The following is a 16,136-nucleotide window of genomic DNA, read 5'->3' as shown; positions in this document are numbered from 1 at the left end:
GCTTATTACAACTTTGAATCTATAAAAAGGCCTACATAAACAAACACTACTTGTTTAAAATTTAAAAAGCTGAGTATAATAGAAGAGTCTTCTATTTGTAAGATAAACCTTTGTGGCTTAACCACAATTCACACTTAAACTTCATCCTTTTTTTTTTTTTTAATTGCAAATGTGTCTTTTTCCGCAAATTTAATGAAAAATTCCTCCAGGAAATCAAATACATTGAGGAAATGTTCTAAGACTTAATACCAACAAATATTTGCAGAGCCTCGTATTCATATATACCTGAGGGAGCACTGCTCCTCAGAGTGCTTCATTTTTAATTCAGCTAAGTCTGAAATGTTTTGTGGAATACGCAAGGATAAAAACGGGGGGCGGGGGAGAACTGAACCATGAGAGATGTATGAAAAATGGATGTAAAGGAATCAGTACTTTGAAACTACTTTTCACTATGTATGTAACGTGCACATGTCCATTACTCCACACTATCAGATACAGTGGTGTGTTCTGTTGTTTTTAGTGTTATTTTTGCCAATTTTTTTTAACAAAGGTGGCTGTGAAATTAGGTCTGCCCATTTCAGAAGCTGGAAACAAAGAGAAAAATAACTCTCACTTATGATATAATACAGAAAGTGATGCAAAGTGCAGCTGAGTTAAAACATCCTCTTTGTTGAAATACAATCTTTGAAAGAACTGTCCATGACAAGGTATTTGCAACTTATTTATTCAGTTGTGATCAAAACTCCACTGTTACTTATTAAACAATTCCATTTTTTTTTTAATCCAAAGCAGGAATGAGCTGTTTTCTTTTAAGATGGTGACAAGCAACACCAAAATGAGGTAGTATATAAAATAATATGTAACAGGTATGAAGAATGAGAGAAGGTTCTTAAACCAGCAGAGGGCAGAGGAAGAAATGTGCAACTACCTATTCTGGCACTGAGCCAGTGTTGGAATGGGAAAGGTCCTGGTTACTAACACCAGATGCAAGAAACCTGCACAACCCCAGTAACACGGGAGGCAAAACAAATAAAACAAATTTTAAAAGGCCAAGAGGAACAAATGTTAAGGAAAGGTGTCCCCAGGTAAAGCAGCAAGTTCTGCTCCTGAAAGACAAGGAATGCCTCAATGCAGTTTTAGCTACCACACCATTAAACACCATGCACCATGTTTATAAATAGTGTTAGCAAACATAAAGGGACTTCATGGTGGTGTATCCTTTTCTCTCATAATGAAAATAATACGGTGCAAAGTCTCCAAAACTTGTGTCAGATTAATGTTACATCAAGCATTGGCACTGTACTCCAAATAAGTCTGTTGCAGCATGAGAATTTTTTCCTCTATTTAAAAAGAGAACAAAAAGCAGCATACAGGACAAATTAAGGACACTGAAGATTTTTTTATCCCCCTAATTAACTTTTAGGTGGAACATGTTGTGTAAGGTTTATAATCATAGCTATTATTAGGGTGAGACCTCACAGCACAAGTAAACATACAAACTACTTATCAGTAAGATAACTGATTAGTGTATGACTATGATAAGCTCCTCTACGGCCATAAAGTACAGTAATAAAAGTGCTGCTGTTGAGGGTGCTATTCATTACACCACATAGTAGGCCTGAAAAAAAGGCTAAGAGTAAAATTTTGCACACTGTTTAAAAAATAAAAGAAAAAACAGTTTGGAATGGGCTTCCAATTTATGTTTATGAACCTCAATACACTGGGGTTATGATTTCAACCAGTGCTCCCAATCTGTCTCATGATTTGGTTTTCTTAGTGGGTTAATGGTTTCCTAAGATATATCTTTTATTTGATTGGGAATGCTAGTTGAATGTTATACCAGTATGTATATTTCATTATTTATGGGTTTGGTTTTATCCAATTTGGGAAATTTAGGTCTTTACTAGCTCATTCATTCCAACAGAAAGTCAGGTGCAAAACACAGAGTTACAATCATGGGAGAGGTAACCTGCAAACCTCCTGCACTTAAGAGCTACCATTTCTTATGCTACCTCATTCTCCTTTTAAATATTTTTTAACAGGATGGTTTGGGAAAACATATTTTCTCCCAAGTAAAATCTTTATTTAACTAATCCTCTGTGCAACGAGTCTTGAACACATCTTTTCTCAACCATGCTTTGTTATAGTAAAGCCTGAACAGCAAAGTTGAATATATCTGGAACACAAGTAGAAAGGTATCTTTCTGAAGACTCATGAAATATGGTCCAAGATTTTAAAGGCTGATTAGGGTTTCTTCTGAAGTTTTGGGGGAGAAAATGGTGAAAAGATGGGGAGGAAAGAATCACTAGGACTTGCCTCGTTGCATAACTTGGTACAAAGAAGCTACAAGATGTGGCGGTCTTGAAGCGAATTGCAGATAAGACAAACCAGTTCACTTCAGAGATTCAGAAAATCTCTGGGGTGGGAAGGAACCCTGAATATCATCCAGTCCAAGCCCCCTGCTCAGGGCAGGGTCAGCTCAAGCATGTTGCTATGGGTCAGGTTCTAAATATCTCCAATGACAGACACTCCATCCCGTCCCCTGGAAGACGTGTTCAGTGTTCAACCAGTTTTTATGTTCAACAACATAAAAAGCCCTTTTTCTTAGGTTTAAACATAATTTCTTTTCTTTCAATGTGCACATTGCCCCTTGTCCTTAAGTAGCAACTGTTGATCCATTCAGCCAAGTTGCCAGGTCTACCTATTGGAAAAGCAGTCAGGAGTAATAGAAATGGCCATGAGAATTATTTTGGGAAAGAAACATTTGCTACCGCAGCAGGAAGGGCACGCACACTGAAGGAAGAAACAGCATCAGGGAAATCAGAAAACCTGACTAAGACTTGCGGAAAAAGGAATTCAGCTGCATATATTCAAAATTATATTACAAGCACGATAAGCAACTGGCAGTGTGAAGTCTGCCTGCATCCCAGAGATTGTCTATGGAAGAATTATACAGGAAAAACGGAGACTGAAGATGTACTACAGATGAATTACAAAGTAAAGTGATTTACACCACAATCTTGGGGAACAACAATATTAGGAAAGCTTAATTATAACCAAACTATCTTGTCTACTGAATTAAAGAACATTAAAGACAACATAAATGGCAGATGAAATTTCACTGTGTTCCTTGTTTGGCAGAAATTTCAGTATCCTTAAATATAGCCTAATTCTGTAGACAGATTTGCTTTCATTCTCTTGCCTGTGCATATACACTCATTAATCCTAAGAGTACCTATGCACAATAATGGACTGCTCAATATTTATCTCGCTATTAGGGCCAATGTATTAGGTAGTTAAAAAAAAATATTGCTACAAGTCCTAAAATTTAGCTGCAGAAAAAAAAAAGTAGTGTAGCTACAGGAATTTTCTAGGGGAGGGATTTAGGAAGAAGCAGAAAAGCAGGTAAAGGATGCAACTGACTTGAATCTATAAAATCAAACTTAAATATTAGAAAGATTGTTCCTTCTGGGGAACTACTGCAGTCCAACTCACTGTAAAATTGTATCCCATATTTTCCACACACCTCACCATACCACAGTAACTTCAAGTTGTGGTCTTGCACCTCTGCATCTTGGGCCTAAATGGCTATTCCTATTTACAGCTCCATATCCCATCCCAATGCTTTCTTCTAATTCCTCAGTTTCTGACTGAACAAGACTGAGACAGGAGCTTCCTAGCTTTCTGTAAGCTATGCAAAGTAGATGACTGAAAACTCCTCTAGAATAGAGCTCAAAGTCAGGTCTCTGTCTAGCCAATACGTTTCAAACAGCTTCAAACCCAAATGAAAGGTGTCGAGGTAGACTGAAATTGTAAAAATTATTCAAATGTTGGAAAAGAAAAATATCAACAAAAAGAAAGTTACCAAAAATATTTCATCATCAACTTAAAAACCTCCTCAGATCTGATTTCTCATCCCAAAGACTTTCACAGTATGGCAAACTGACAAAAAATAAGTTGACAAATTAAGAACTGATGAAGTAGGATCCAGTCACTTCCAACTGTCAGAATACCATTAAAGAAAAATGAAATTAAAACTAATGAAAAAATACTATGCTAGTACCTGTTTATATGCAGCCAGAGAAACATCAGTTAGACAATAAAGAAAGACGGAAAGAATGCATACAGTGTGGGAAGAGTGGAAGCAACTTTCCCACATGGCACCTTTTTCAGAAAGCTATGGGCTATTCTATAGTAATTAAAAAGGTGCAGCTTCCATTCTGTGCACTTTTTTCCACTCCAACTCATACAATTTCCTGTAATGTAAGCCACTGAAAAGATACAAAACCAGCTCAGTACCAACAGCGGGGAACTTTTAAAGAAGTCAAGCCACCAGTGTTGAAAATTACCCTTAGTATTCTCACTCATCTTGAAGTGATAGGCTATTAAATTTTGTTTTCATCAACCTATTAAGCAATCTGGTCTCCCTACTGAATGACAAAAACCACAGAAAAGATAGAGTAAAAGGGAAGAATGTTTTCATATAATGTCAAATTGAACACTAGAATTAAAAGGCATCAGAATAGCTTTAGTCCTTCAAATGATACAAAGGTTTAATTCAAGTACACTAAGAACTTTAATTAAAAATACCTTAAGATAGAAAAACCAATATAATCACTCACAGCTACTTCTCAGAGTCAAATGGAGGAGGTAAGATGTGGAGAGAAGAAATTCAGCTATTTAGTAAAAATCTCACAATGTATTTTGGCTAATAAATTGTGCTGTAGGTACATTAATTGGCAGTAGGTCTAGGTGAATATTTCTTTTCCACAATGAAAACATTCACACATATATATCAAAGTTTCAAAAATAATTCAAAGAACAGTTTAAAAGAAACTGTGTGGATTTAAAAAAATAGAACTAACATGTTGATTTTAAAGAATTCTGAAACAGAAGTTAAATTTAGCTAAAAAGTCACAAATAAGGTCATAAATAAAATCCAGTCTAATTTTAGCATTTTTAAGTAAGACATGATATGTACTGCAGCCATGAAACAATATCTGAATTAGTAAGTCGAAAAGAAACATTATTCAACCAGTCAATAGAGTCTACATCTTACTTTACAACCTTTTGTTGACACAGCTGAACTGGTAAAAGCAAGTCAGAGGAATCTTAGAGGAACGCACTTTGCCTTAAAGTCACATACTCCCAACTTCTGAAGAGTTGTCTGTCTTGTGTCATTTAATGAAACTTCTGTTCGTGCAACTTCTGTTCTGCCAACCTGAGCTACAGAATTTTATTTTTAAGTTTTTGGCTTCTCTGCTGCAGAGATAGTTCAAGACAAACATCCAGAAGACAGAAGATTTCTGTAACACTGTGCAAGGAATAAACCACTCAGTCTACAAATAATTCCACATCAGCTGATCCGTATTCATGGGAAGTCCAGACGTAATGAAGCAAAAATCCCCTGGATAATCTCTTACTGCTGTGTTACTGCATCCTTTCCTGGGCAGTGTAACAACCTCCTAAGGTTCACTGCCTCACTGCTCCCTCTGGGACTGGCCCAGCAGCACAGCAGCCTTTCACACCCCATGCTGATGCAGCAGATGCCTCCCCACTTCCCCCTCATCTTCTGCTGGGCAAGGGAGTTTGCAACCATGAAGGGCTACAGTCAACCAAGGTCAGTGCTGGGAAAAGGAGAAGAAGGTGAAGCACCGTATTTTAACAATCCCCTTAAAAGGCTGTCTCACCACGTCTCATGAAACTATCATAAGCGAAACCCAATTATGCATGTGCCAGGGACAGAACACAGGCATTTTTGTTATCTGGTATGAAGCAACCTGCTCATCTGTGCATTAAATGATAGCATTACAGTAATAACTGTAAATGGGGCTTCCTCCTTCCATTTTTGTGACTGAATCTTAGGTCTCGACAGGATTGGCTGCTACAAAACAAAGAAAAAAATCCTAAAAAACAACCCCTCCATATCCAAAACTGTATTTGAATGATACCGTCCTGATATTAACATTTCAATAGAAGTTGTTAATTTAGATGAGGCCTGCAAACAAAATAAGGGCTTAGGTAAGTACCAAAAATAGAGGTTTTTATCAGATGGAACTCCAAGCCAGCCCCGCAGAAAACCAGTTTAAAATGATGCACTAATTACAGTATCTGTTTGAACAACAGACGTAATTTTATAACATGAAGCATCAGAACACACTGATTGTCCTAACCCCTGCTGATAAACTGCTTTAATTGTGCAGTTACAGTCAGGCAAATTAACACAGACTTTTGCTCCTACTGAGTTTCTAATGGCAGCAGTTCACAAGCAGAAAGCTGGGAAAAAAAAGTACGGCTACAAAGGAATGCTGAAGGAACAGCACCTGGTCAGGGAGAACAGTAGCTTACTCCACATTTAGAATTCCTGACCTAAGTTCCCACCTATAGAAACAAGGGATCAATGGCTTAAATTAACAGTCACACACTTGTTGTTTTGGTTGTCAAACAAGTCAGTGCTATTTATCGAGTCTTTAATCATAAATTATTATTGTACAGCAAGATTATTGTATAGCAAGACAATTTTGGATTGAAAAAGTAGGTGTCTTCCAGCATGCATTAAACTAGCCAGTAGCTGGCAAACATTGTCAAAGGGCATTATCTAAAGCATCTTTTAAGAACTGTTCTAAAAAAAAAAAAAAAAAAAATCTGGTGGCATGAATTAACCTAATGTTTAAATGACACAAGAGGATTCAGCTCTCTGTCCCAAAGCCTCACCACAGACACCGCGCTCAGGACGCTTCAGGCACCGCCCCAAGTTCAGATCTGCCCTGCACTCAAAATGGTTCCTAAAGGCTCCCAACAGCGCCCTGGACGCTTCAGCTTCCCAGCACGAGTGACCGGGGCCACCGCAGCCCTGGGGGCTGCAGACAGGATAGGAAGCCCTGTCACCATCGGTGTCACCGCCGCTGTCACGGCACGGCCCGCCCCGCAGGGCCGCGCCGCACGGGGAGCGCTCTGCTGCACGGAGCCCGGCTCGCAGGAACTCGGGCAAAGCCGGGAACTTTGTGCCAAACTGCTTCCAGCCCTGCATCTCCAACCAGCCCTGCATCTCCCCTGCTTGCGGGCTTCTCTCGAGCTGTGCCCGTGTGAAAAATAAGGTCTGTGGAACAAGCTGTATTTTCGAGTGCTATCAAAGCCCAGAGCCTGTTAGGACTGAGTATTCCACTGCCATGGGATAAAAGTAAAAGAGTTTTGCACGCATCAGCATCCGCAGGGAAATAAATGAGAATTTAGTACACGAAATGCACAGCGTAAACTCAATATCTGGACGTATTCATCAGAAATGAATGCAACTTTTACTATTGGTAGTTAAAATTACTATGAAGAAACTTTACCCAGGCAGAGGAGTGAGAGTGTTCACTTCTCTGACTTTGGACTACAGGTAAGAGTTTTAACACTTTATCAGAATTCCTGGCACAGTAAACTTTATATGGATACAGTTACACTGATATCTAAGTACGGTTTATTCCTCTACAGAAAAGGGAATAAGCACTATGCAAAATTTCACAATATTGTGTTTCTTTTTACACACTGTCCACTCACTAAACGAACATCAAATTCCCTTGAAAGAAAATGAAATACCCATAAATCCTGAATGCAAGTCTTCAGAGTTAGCTTCAGCTGGATTTTGGAAGGGAAGTACCTCTGTATTCTGAATCGCAAGGTACAAAAGACATTTTTCAGTGCAGGCTTCAATCAACAAAACGTAACCTGTGAAAGTGGACACACTGCTCAGAGCATTCTCTATAGGCAGTAAGTGTGTTTTAACTCATGACTCAAGTCCATTCATCATCAGTCACTAATGAAATTAACTTCAAAATAACCTGCAACTGTTCTAAAATCACTTCTCCATATTTCCCTCTGAATTTATGAGCATTATTAATAAGTATAAAGCTGATTCCACTATTCAGAATTAGATAGAGAAAGGATGACAAAAGTAAGTGTTCTTTTATACGCCTTATTATCAAGCAGCACCTATGTACCATGCATACATAGCAAATTACTCAATTTACTTCAAACACTTAATGGGATGTTAGAATTATATGTAAATATATATGTAATAGAAAACTAGTCTATAATGGAACAGTTTTTATGAACATGAAAAAGGTATCTCTTAAAAGAGAACCAACATGTCACTAATATCATAGTGACTATATAAAACTATGGAATTTACTCTTTTAAGTACATTAAGATTCTTTTCTATATCTGAGTTTTTATTTCAGTAGTATTCCAGTATTATGTTTTCATTTACCATTTTATTTCTTTCTACTCAGGAAGAAGACTAGGACACTAAGGTACTAGCCTTGCTAACACGTCTCTATTGCACCCAAAAATTTATCAAGGTAACTAAAACTCTGCTGAAGTTCAGGCTGACAGGCAAAATAGTCCTAATTAAACTGAAATCTGATGACCATATTCTATCTGGGTTTCTCATAAGAGAAGATCTGAGGAGGTGCTGAGACATGCAAAAGGACCTAATCTAATATATACTTCAAAACTAACTCAAGGCATGGCAAATGGCAACTTCAAGAAATTTGCTTGAAGAAAGAAGCTGCAACTCTAAGAAAATGCAATGTAACTACCCAGTGGTTTGTACACATCCAGGAACTGAGCATCTAGTACTGCCTCAGGTAAAAAGTCACCAACATCACCCAGTGGTGTTCCAGGAGTGCCCCGATACTGGGCCATGGAAACACAGAAGGAGACGCTTCCCACTTTGCCCTCCTGCAAATCACTGCCCAGAAGGTGATGGAAAAAAAAAAAAAAAAGGAGGCAACCCTAGCCCAACCAAAAAGGACTTCATTAGGAGCTAGGTTCCTGTGTTTTTACAGTTGTGAATGATTAAGTAAAATATAAATAGCATACTGAGGTGTCCCCTTATTTATAGCTTCAACACAATCATCCTAGTTTTTCATTTTTCCATTAATATGAAACTTTTATTTTCATCCGTGCAACAAACACAAATTGTAGAAAAAAGCATCACAGGCACTTTTGATTTAATAATTTGGGAGCTTAGGGAAACATCTGAGCAGTGATTTCACATTTTGGAATACTTATTGTATTTTTTACACTGAAGTGCTATCACTGTTCCTCAACGGTATTTACAGGGGGAAAAAACCTGACTGCTCATTGGTTTCTCAGTCTTTTAGTCTACACAGTAAACCACTCCCAAGTATTTCTCTGAGAATCCTTTATAATGGTTAAGAGAAAACCAAGCAAACTAACAAAAACCAACAAACTAAAACCCAACCCCAAACCACTGTTCTTGACTCCGATCTGGAATGCCATTTACAGCATGCTGTATTTGGAAAACTGCACTCTGTGTTGTATTAGACACTAGAACTTGGCCAAGTAAAAAAACATTAAACAAATTATACTTTTGTGTTCAGTGGAATGCATGATCAGCTCCTAGGCTGGTAGTGTAATTGTACATGTTTTGGAACATTTTTCTTTCCTCTTCTGAAGCACTATCATGTAACTTTCAACAACAGTAGTCAGCAGTAACTGCTGCACGTAACTGTGGCATCTCAGCCATTTTTATTTCTCCATTCCATGTTTTATTTCCTCTGTCTTGTTTTGACTTGATTGCTGCTTCACACAGCAAACCTGGCCAATGCATTAACATTCCCCTCACCAATAATTTGAATTCAGTGTTAAATTGATCTATTTTGCAGCTAAACTCATCCTCAAACCCCTGGGCTCCTGCTCTTTTATGACAGCTTCACACATACGTGATGCTAAGCAAACTAAAAGGGCCAAGAAGTATCAAAATATACCCACACTTCTCTTCAGGTGCTATTCCTGCTTAATCTAAACATGAATTCCAGAAACTTTCACTCATTTACATTAAAAACCTATGAAGTGGACAGAACTACAGTAATTCATACATAAATTTGTGAAGTTTCAATTTTTTTTTATAATCAGGAATAAGTGACAAGATTTTCTTTCCAAACTGAATTTACACACCTCTTAAGGAAAAGAAGGGGAAAGAAATATCAAGAGGAGAAAAAATATAACAGCTAAGTGACCTTTTGGAAGTACCAGAATAAGCAGCTGCTGATACTTTACATTTTAATGCCAACACATCCACACTTCACTTCCTTCCTCTCCATTTGCCTGTTGCTTTCCGAGTCCCATGGCTCAGCCCTTGCCTGAAAATCCGACCATTCTGCTGTCAGCATTTCCCCAAGAGAGAGAGGGGTTGCACATGTCTCTCATGTAGATAAAAAATACAAGATATATCAATAGGGGTTCCTCTGCGTAAATCTTAGTGAAGGTCTTAAGGGAGTACACTGAAGACAACTTTGTAAAACTGCAATATATTCCTGCCAACTCTTTGCTTTTTTTGTTACGAAATAACTGTAAACTTTTTAAAGAGAGAATTTTTCTTCCCCATTTTCCCATGCTACTAACATTTACAATAATATTAACATCTTTTCTGAGACTTCTTAGCACTTCGTGAAGGAAGTGAAATTTCACTAACTCCAAAGCTTTGCACGAAATATACAAAGTTGTTACTACAGAACAGTTTTAACATAAACTTATATTGAACACATTAATATAACCTCAGTGTGCCAAGAAAATTAAAAAGCACCACCTCTTAGCCCACAATATAATGGAAAAGTTTCAGATGCAGCATACAACTGTGCATAGAAGCCAAATTTGAGAAAATAAAACTAAAAATTCTTCCCTATTTCCTCCCCTCCCCCCCAAAATGAAGTAAAAAAGTAACAAGTTTATATTTTTTACTTTTTGTACGTACAAAAATGTGACCTCAGTTTAAGAACATGAAGTAACTACTGTTTCTATAAACTCAAATGAGACTTGCAGTGTAAAACAGAATTACTGTTATAATGATACGTTGTTAGCTTTATTTTAGGACATTGTGATCTTTAGGTTTTTGCTGTTTATCAAAGCAATTAAAAAAGAGACTCATGACTCAAACCAAACATGCCTAGGTAGTAGTTCAGTAACTTCAAGTAAAGTTCCTTTAAACAGCCATAAAGGAACTGTTTAACTGCTCAGAGAAATGAGGGGGGAAAAAAAAGGAAAAAATTAAAAGAGCTGACACAAACACTCAACATCACTGATTTTTTCAAAATGGTTCAGGGATAGGTTGGGGAAGGGAAGGATAGAGTATATAACTTTAACCTGTGACACTCTGCCAACAGAACTTCACCTGTGGGCTACAAGCAGCCAAATGCAGGAAAGAGACCTTGTGCAAGAAAGCAAAGCTGTTTTTATTGCTAGGACCAAGCTGACATGGTTCAATGCCAGAGTTTTAACTCAAAGTCTATATTTTGCAATTCTTGAGAATGGTTCTTTGTGATTTGGATGTGTAACTAAATAATAACAACCAAGTTTTGACAAGAGCAGGCAGAGTCAGACTGGAAAAAACAGGGTGAGAGGGAGGGATGTAATCAATGTTACAACAGCCCTCATACATAAACTGAAGTGCTTTGTGCAATCCTGACCTTAGCGAAAAATAGTACATCAAGTACTTATATGATAATGCCTAGTATTTTTCTTATTTTCCCTTTCTTGTTTAAATTCTTGGGATGAATCTTCATTGGAGATTTCCTCAAAGATGTACTCCTGCTTCCTCCAGGTGTGCCAAGATTGCAAGAACACTCAAGTGCCTAGGCAGCTAAATGCTACCCTGTACATTGGGATTAAAATGACATAAAAGTGCCTCTTATGCCAACAAGAAAGTAAAATCCTAAACATAAACTAAACCTTTTCCATAAGTGGTTGCTTCAATAAATATTGACAACTTTGGTCACAGTGTCCATGCATATAATTAGAACACTGCACTGTCACTTCAGAGAAAGAAACTATCCCAAATCCCACGGCAGAACTATTCTGAGTTTTGTTGTATAGCAGGGTTTCCTCCACAGACTTCAGCTTAACACAGCTGCAGGGGTAACTGCTCACTCCCACAAGAGAAGTGGCTCCATTCCTTTCTCCTTCCCTCTTTGTACCAGCACAGCAGCTCCTGCTGGGGCCTTCCAGAGGCAGCTCACAGAGCACCAGGCACTGCTGTCAGAGGAGGTTCTGCCTGTTCAGCAGGCCGGACTGGCTCGGTGACACATTCCACAAGCAGCAGCAGCAGCAGGCTGAGCACACAGGAGGGCACAGGCAGATCTCCCTCTGCAGGGAGCTGCCAGCTGCCAGTCACACCTCTGGCAGGACACACAGCAGCCCAGGCACTCCCAAAGGGCGCTGAGGGTGGGGAGCCCCTCGCTCTCACTGCCCAGGGGACATGCTGGCATTTGCAAGCGCCACAAACACCACATGTAATCTTACCGCAATACGTAAATTCCTAGTAGAAGTTAAATATTCTGAAAACTCAGTTTCCACTCCGAGTTAGGCCGGCAGAGCAATCAGCTTCCTTCCACTACAAATGGTATCTCAGTTGCTTACCTGAGAAACTAGCACACTATGTCCCATGCATTTAAGCAAGGGTGTGTCAAAGAAAAAAAACCCAGTCATTCACAGCATAGTGATTAACTCTAAAATAAAGTTCACTTAGACACAGAGGTTTGGAATCTTCTTAAAAATGTGTAGTTTCACAGGGGATATTAATGAAAATTAAGTAAACATACTAAAAAAAAACCAAAAAACTCTCTTATGAAGAATACAGAAAAATCAAATTTTCCACTGAGTACAGAACTAACAATAAACACTGGCTAACAAACTAAAGCTGAGTCCTTGAAAGAATTCAGAACTCCTGACTCAAATAATCTCAGCAAACAAGTTCTCCTTGTATTTAAGACTGAAACCTTGCACACAGTCTGTAATTATAGATCTATTGCAGCAGTTGCCTCAAATCCTTGCTACAATTACATGAGATTTGACACAACCAAGCTACCACCTAGATAACTCAAAAGTGTGACCACTGTTCCAAACCTTCTTTACAAGCAATTTAATGCAACTACTCTATTGATTAGGATGACTACAGAATGAGGAGTATTCCAGTACATGCCACATGGCTGGATTAAAACATAGTAATAAGTCATGGCAAACACTCTATAGCTGAGTGCCATCTTGGCACTGACATTAAATGACTTTTGAGAATACTGCTGGTAGTATATTAGGGGAACTTTTCCTACAGCACAGGAATGATGGATGTTCAGGATTCCCCTTCACTGCTTAGATAGCATCAATCCAGTGACTATAAAAAAATAACCAAACAAAAAAGCCAAACACAACCATTAAAAAAAAACAAAACACCCCAATCCAAAGCAAACAAAAATTAAGTGAACCCTTCCAACAAACGAATACCACCAAAAAGAAGGAAAAAAAACCAAAAAAAGGCCAGTGCATAGCATTACAACTTTAACATTTCAACTCTTCATACACTCTCTGATGGTTTTCACAGAGTTCCCTGGTCCTTCAATGAATCTGTCCTTAAGGTCTGGGTTTGGAAGTTTTCATTCACTGTCTACACTTAATGAGCTGAAAACCACAAATTTTTAGTTCATTTAAAATACTGTACACTAGCATCAGCTCTAGATATAGCATCTGTGCAACACATTTAAAAAAAACCGCAAAACTTGTGAAATTAATGAAATAAATAACTTCTGTAAAGGAGTAATTATGACAATTATGTCCACTTTTTAAATTAGAAAACAACATTTAATAAACCTCCTGCTCATAACATGAGCACAAAAGAAAGTGAAAGCTAGTCATAATTCTGATTCAAAGTCAAGTATCACAATAGTTATATGTATGCTGCCTTCAGGACAGAATGTCTAGATGTGCATCCTTCAAGATCCCATTCAAGTAGCAGTCCTACAACTGCTGTTCAGGAGACCTCATCATCCTCCCAAAAAGACACCTGGTTTCACAAGAACATTTTGAATCCCACAAATTCTGGTAAAATGTACAAAAACATTCACCAAAGGAATGTAATTTTCTAAAAAAACTCATTACACAATGAATTTGCTGACATCCTCACTCATTTTGAGTAAAACTGAGTGTGCCTACTAAGCTCTGTAACTAACCATATTATCACAGCTCCACTGCAAGTCGCCATAATATGCAAAATTAAGGCTTATTAAGAAAAATTTCAACTTCTGTTTTTTTCAACACATTCCCTCAACTAGCTGTTTCCCTGAGCTACCAAAGACAATAATTCAGAGATAAATATCATTAATACAGGACAGATTAAAAGAGGCAAACAGAATGTCATTACTGTATGAAACTACAGAAACAAAGTAAATCCTTGATATGCTACCCAAGTCACTTTTCTAAAAATAGCAACTTTTAAACAAATTCCAGTACACTATCAGAAACATGCAAAAAATTATTAAAAAACCAAACTGCTTCTGCTCTTCAAAAGACAAGTTACAAGATTCCTTCATTAAAATATCCATTATATACGTTTTCAGATTGCACGCTCATCTGCCCCCACAAAAATAAAATGAAAGTTTTACAGTTTAACCTAATATACTTCTGAATTATAAAAGTTGAAGGAGATAAGACTGGGTAGAAAAGATCATTATGTGGAAGCTTTTCTTACATTTTACAATGGTTTCATCCACCTTAGAAAATAAGACAGCTTTGTACATGAATTGAAGACAAAAATAATTACACACTTTGCTCACATCCTTGAGAGACAGGTAGAAGAAAGGTCAATTTCTTCACTATAGACTTTTCCTCTTCCTCAGAAACGCACAAGCATTACACTTTTCTCAAAATGCATTTCCAAGAGACGACAAGGATTTACTGCAAACTGACAGGTCCTGACCCCCCACCTCCTTTTTCCCATCCTCTCCCTTCTCAAATTGGCACAGGTACTAATTTAGATCAATACAGCTTATTAACTAGCAATTTATTTTTTTCTATGCCCAATGAACTATTCCGTCACATTGTCTGACCAAAATCTAGCTTCTCTGCTGTTCCAACTGTAACCTTCTAATATGAACTAGAACATTCCTTCCCACCTCCCAAAACAGAAATTTAGCAACGCTTTCCCAGATGATGTGATGCCATCAGGAGAAACTCACTCAACATGAGCTTTCAGAAACGTCCCTAGCACAGAAATAGTCACAGGTTTTGTACCAGTACATAAGAGGCCGCTCAAATGTCCAAAGAACACCAGCAGCTGCAGCTGGAGGCAAGAAACAATCGACACTTCTTTTATTTCTCTAAGAAGAAAATCACTTACGACCTACCCAACAAATTTCCATTTTGCAGGTCAGTTCAAAATAAAAAACTTCAACCATTTTTATCACCTTTTTAATATTCGACCTTAATATTAGAACCTTTCTAATATTAGACCTACATAGTTTCACACCAATTGGGTTTTGCAACAGTATGCAACTGACGTGAAACCTGTCCATAATCAATACAAGCTTAAATGTATTCTTCCTCACACAGAATCATACAAAGCAAATTTAGGAAAGGGGGAGAGGCCGAGTTCTTTTTCAACCAGAATCTCCTCAAATATACACATGATTTGCAAAAACTCACTGGAATGTTTACAAGAAGTAAAACATTTACTTGCCTCTACCTCCAAAATTGCTGCATCATGGCTGTCTCTGCTCTTAAAGGAGACCTGAAAAGCAAAAAACATTGGGCTTGTGCCCTATTTTGCTTCTTTAAGATGTTTGAGAGGCATGAAGAGTTGGAATTAGGGCTTTTTCTTACCCTGTGATGGACATTAATTATTCCTGCTTGTTTACACTTGAGACTAAAATTTCAAGAAGCCACAATATAAGACAACCTAGTAAAGGAAAAACAGTGCAAGAATCAACAGAACCTAAGTCACAGAAGAAAGAACAAACTTTTTTTTTCTCCTCACACCTACTTCTTCAGGTTCTCTTCCATTTGGCTGATGAATAACACAAAATCCTTTTCCAGAGTTAAACATTCTTGCACTACCACTATTTGTGATTTGCACACAAATGAATGTTTGAACACTATGCATGCTTAAGAAAAAAAAAAAAAACAACAGGGAAAAAACTCCAGAACTTTGACTGAGGTTGTATTTTAAAAATTTTAAGATGAAAGACAATTGGGGAAAACTCAAGTCCTTTTCAGGGACTCTTTATGGTTCAAAATAAGAAAGTAAGTAAAAAAAAATTGGTACAAGTTCTCTGCAAATGGAAAACTGAAAAATCCATGAACTG

At 37.7% G+C, this 16,136-nt stretch overlaps 1 protein-coding gene across 7 annotated transcripts in view; it reads right to left on the bottom strand.

Moving 5' to 3' along the window:
• QKI (QKI, KH domain containing RNA binding) overlaps positions 1–16,136 on the bottom strand; it is a 143,281-nt gene that overhangs the window by 43,538 nt on the left and 83,607 nt on the right. The window lies entirely within an intron of this gene.

The sequence above is a fragment of the Melozone crissalis genome, unplaced genomic scaffold, assembly GCF_028551555.1.
Source record: "Melozone crissalis strain CALT ecotype California unplaced genomic scaffold, PUWL_Pcris_2 ptg000027l_1, whole genome shotgun sequence".
Taxonomy (NCBI): domain Eukaryota; kingdom Metazoa; phylum Chordata; class Aves; order Passeriformes; family Passerellidae; genus Melozone; species Melozone crissalis.
The sequence above is the reverse complement of the archived record's forward strand: the minus strand, read 5'-3'. Positions and strand labels throughout refer to the sequence as shown.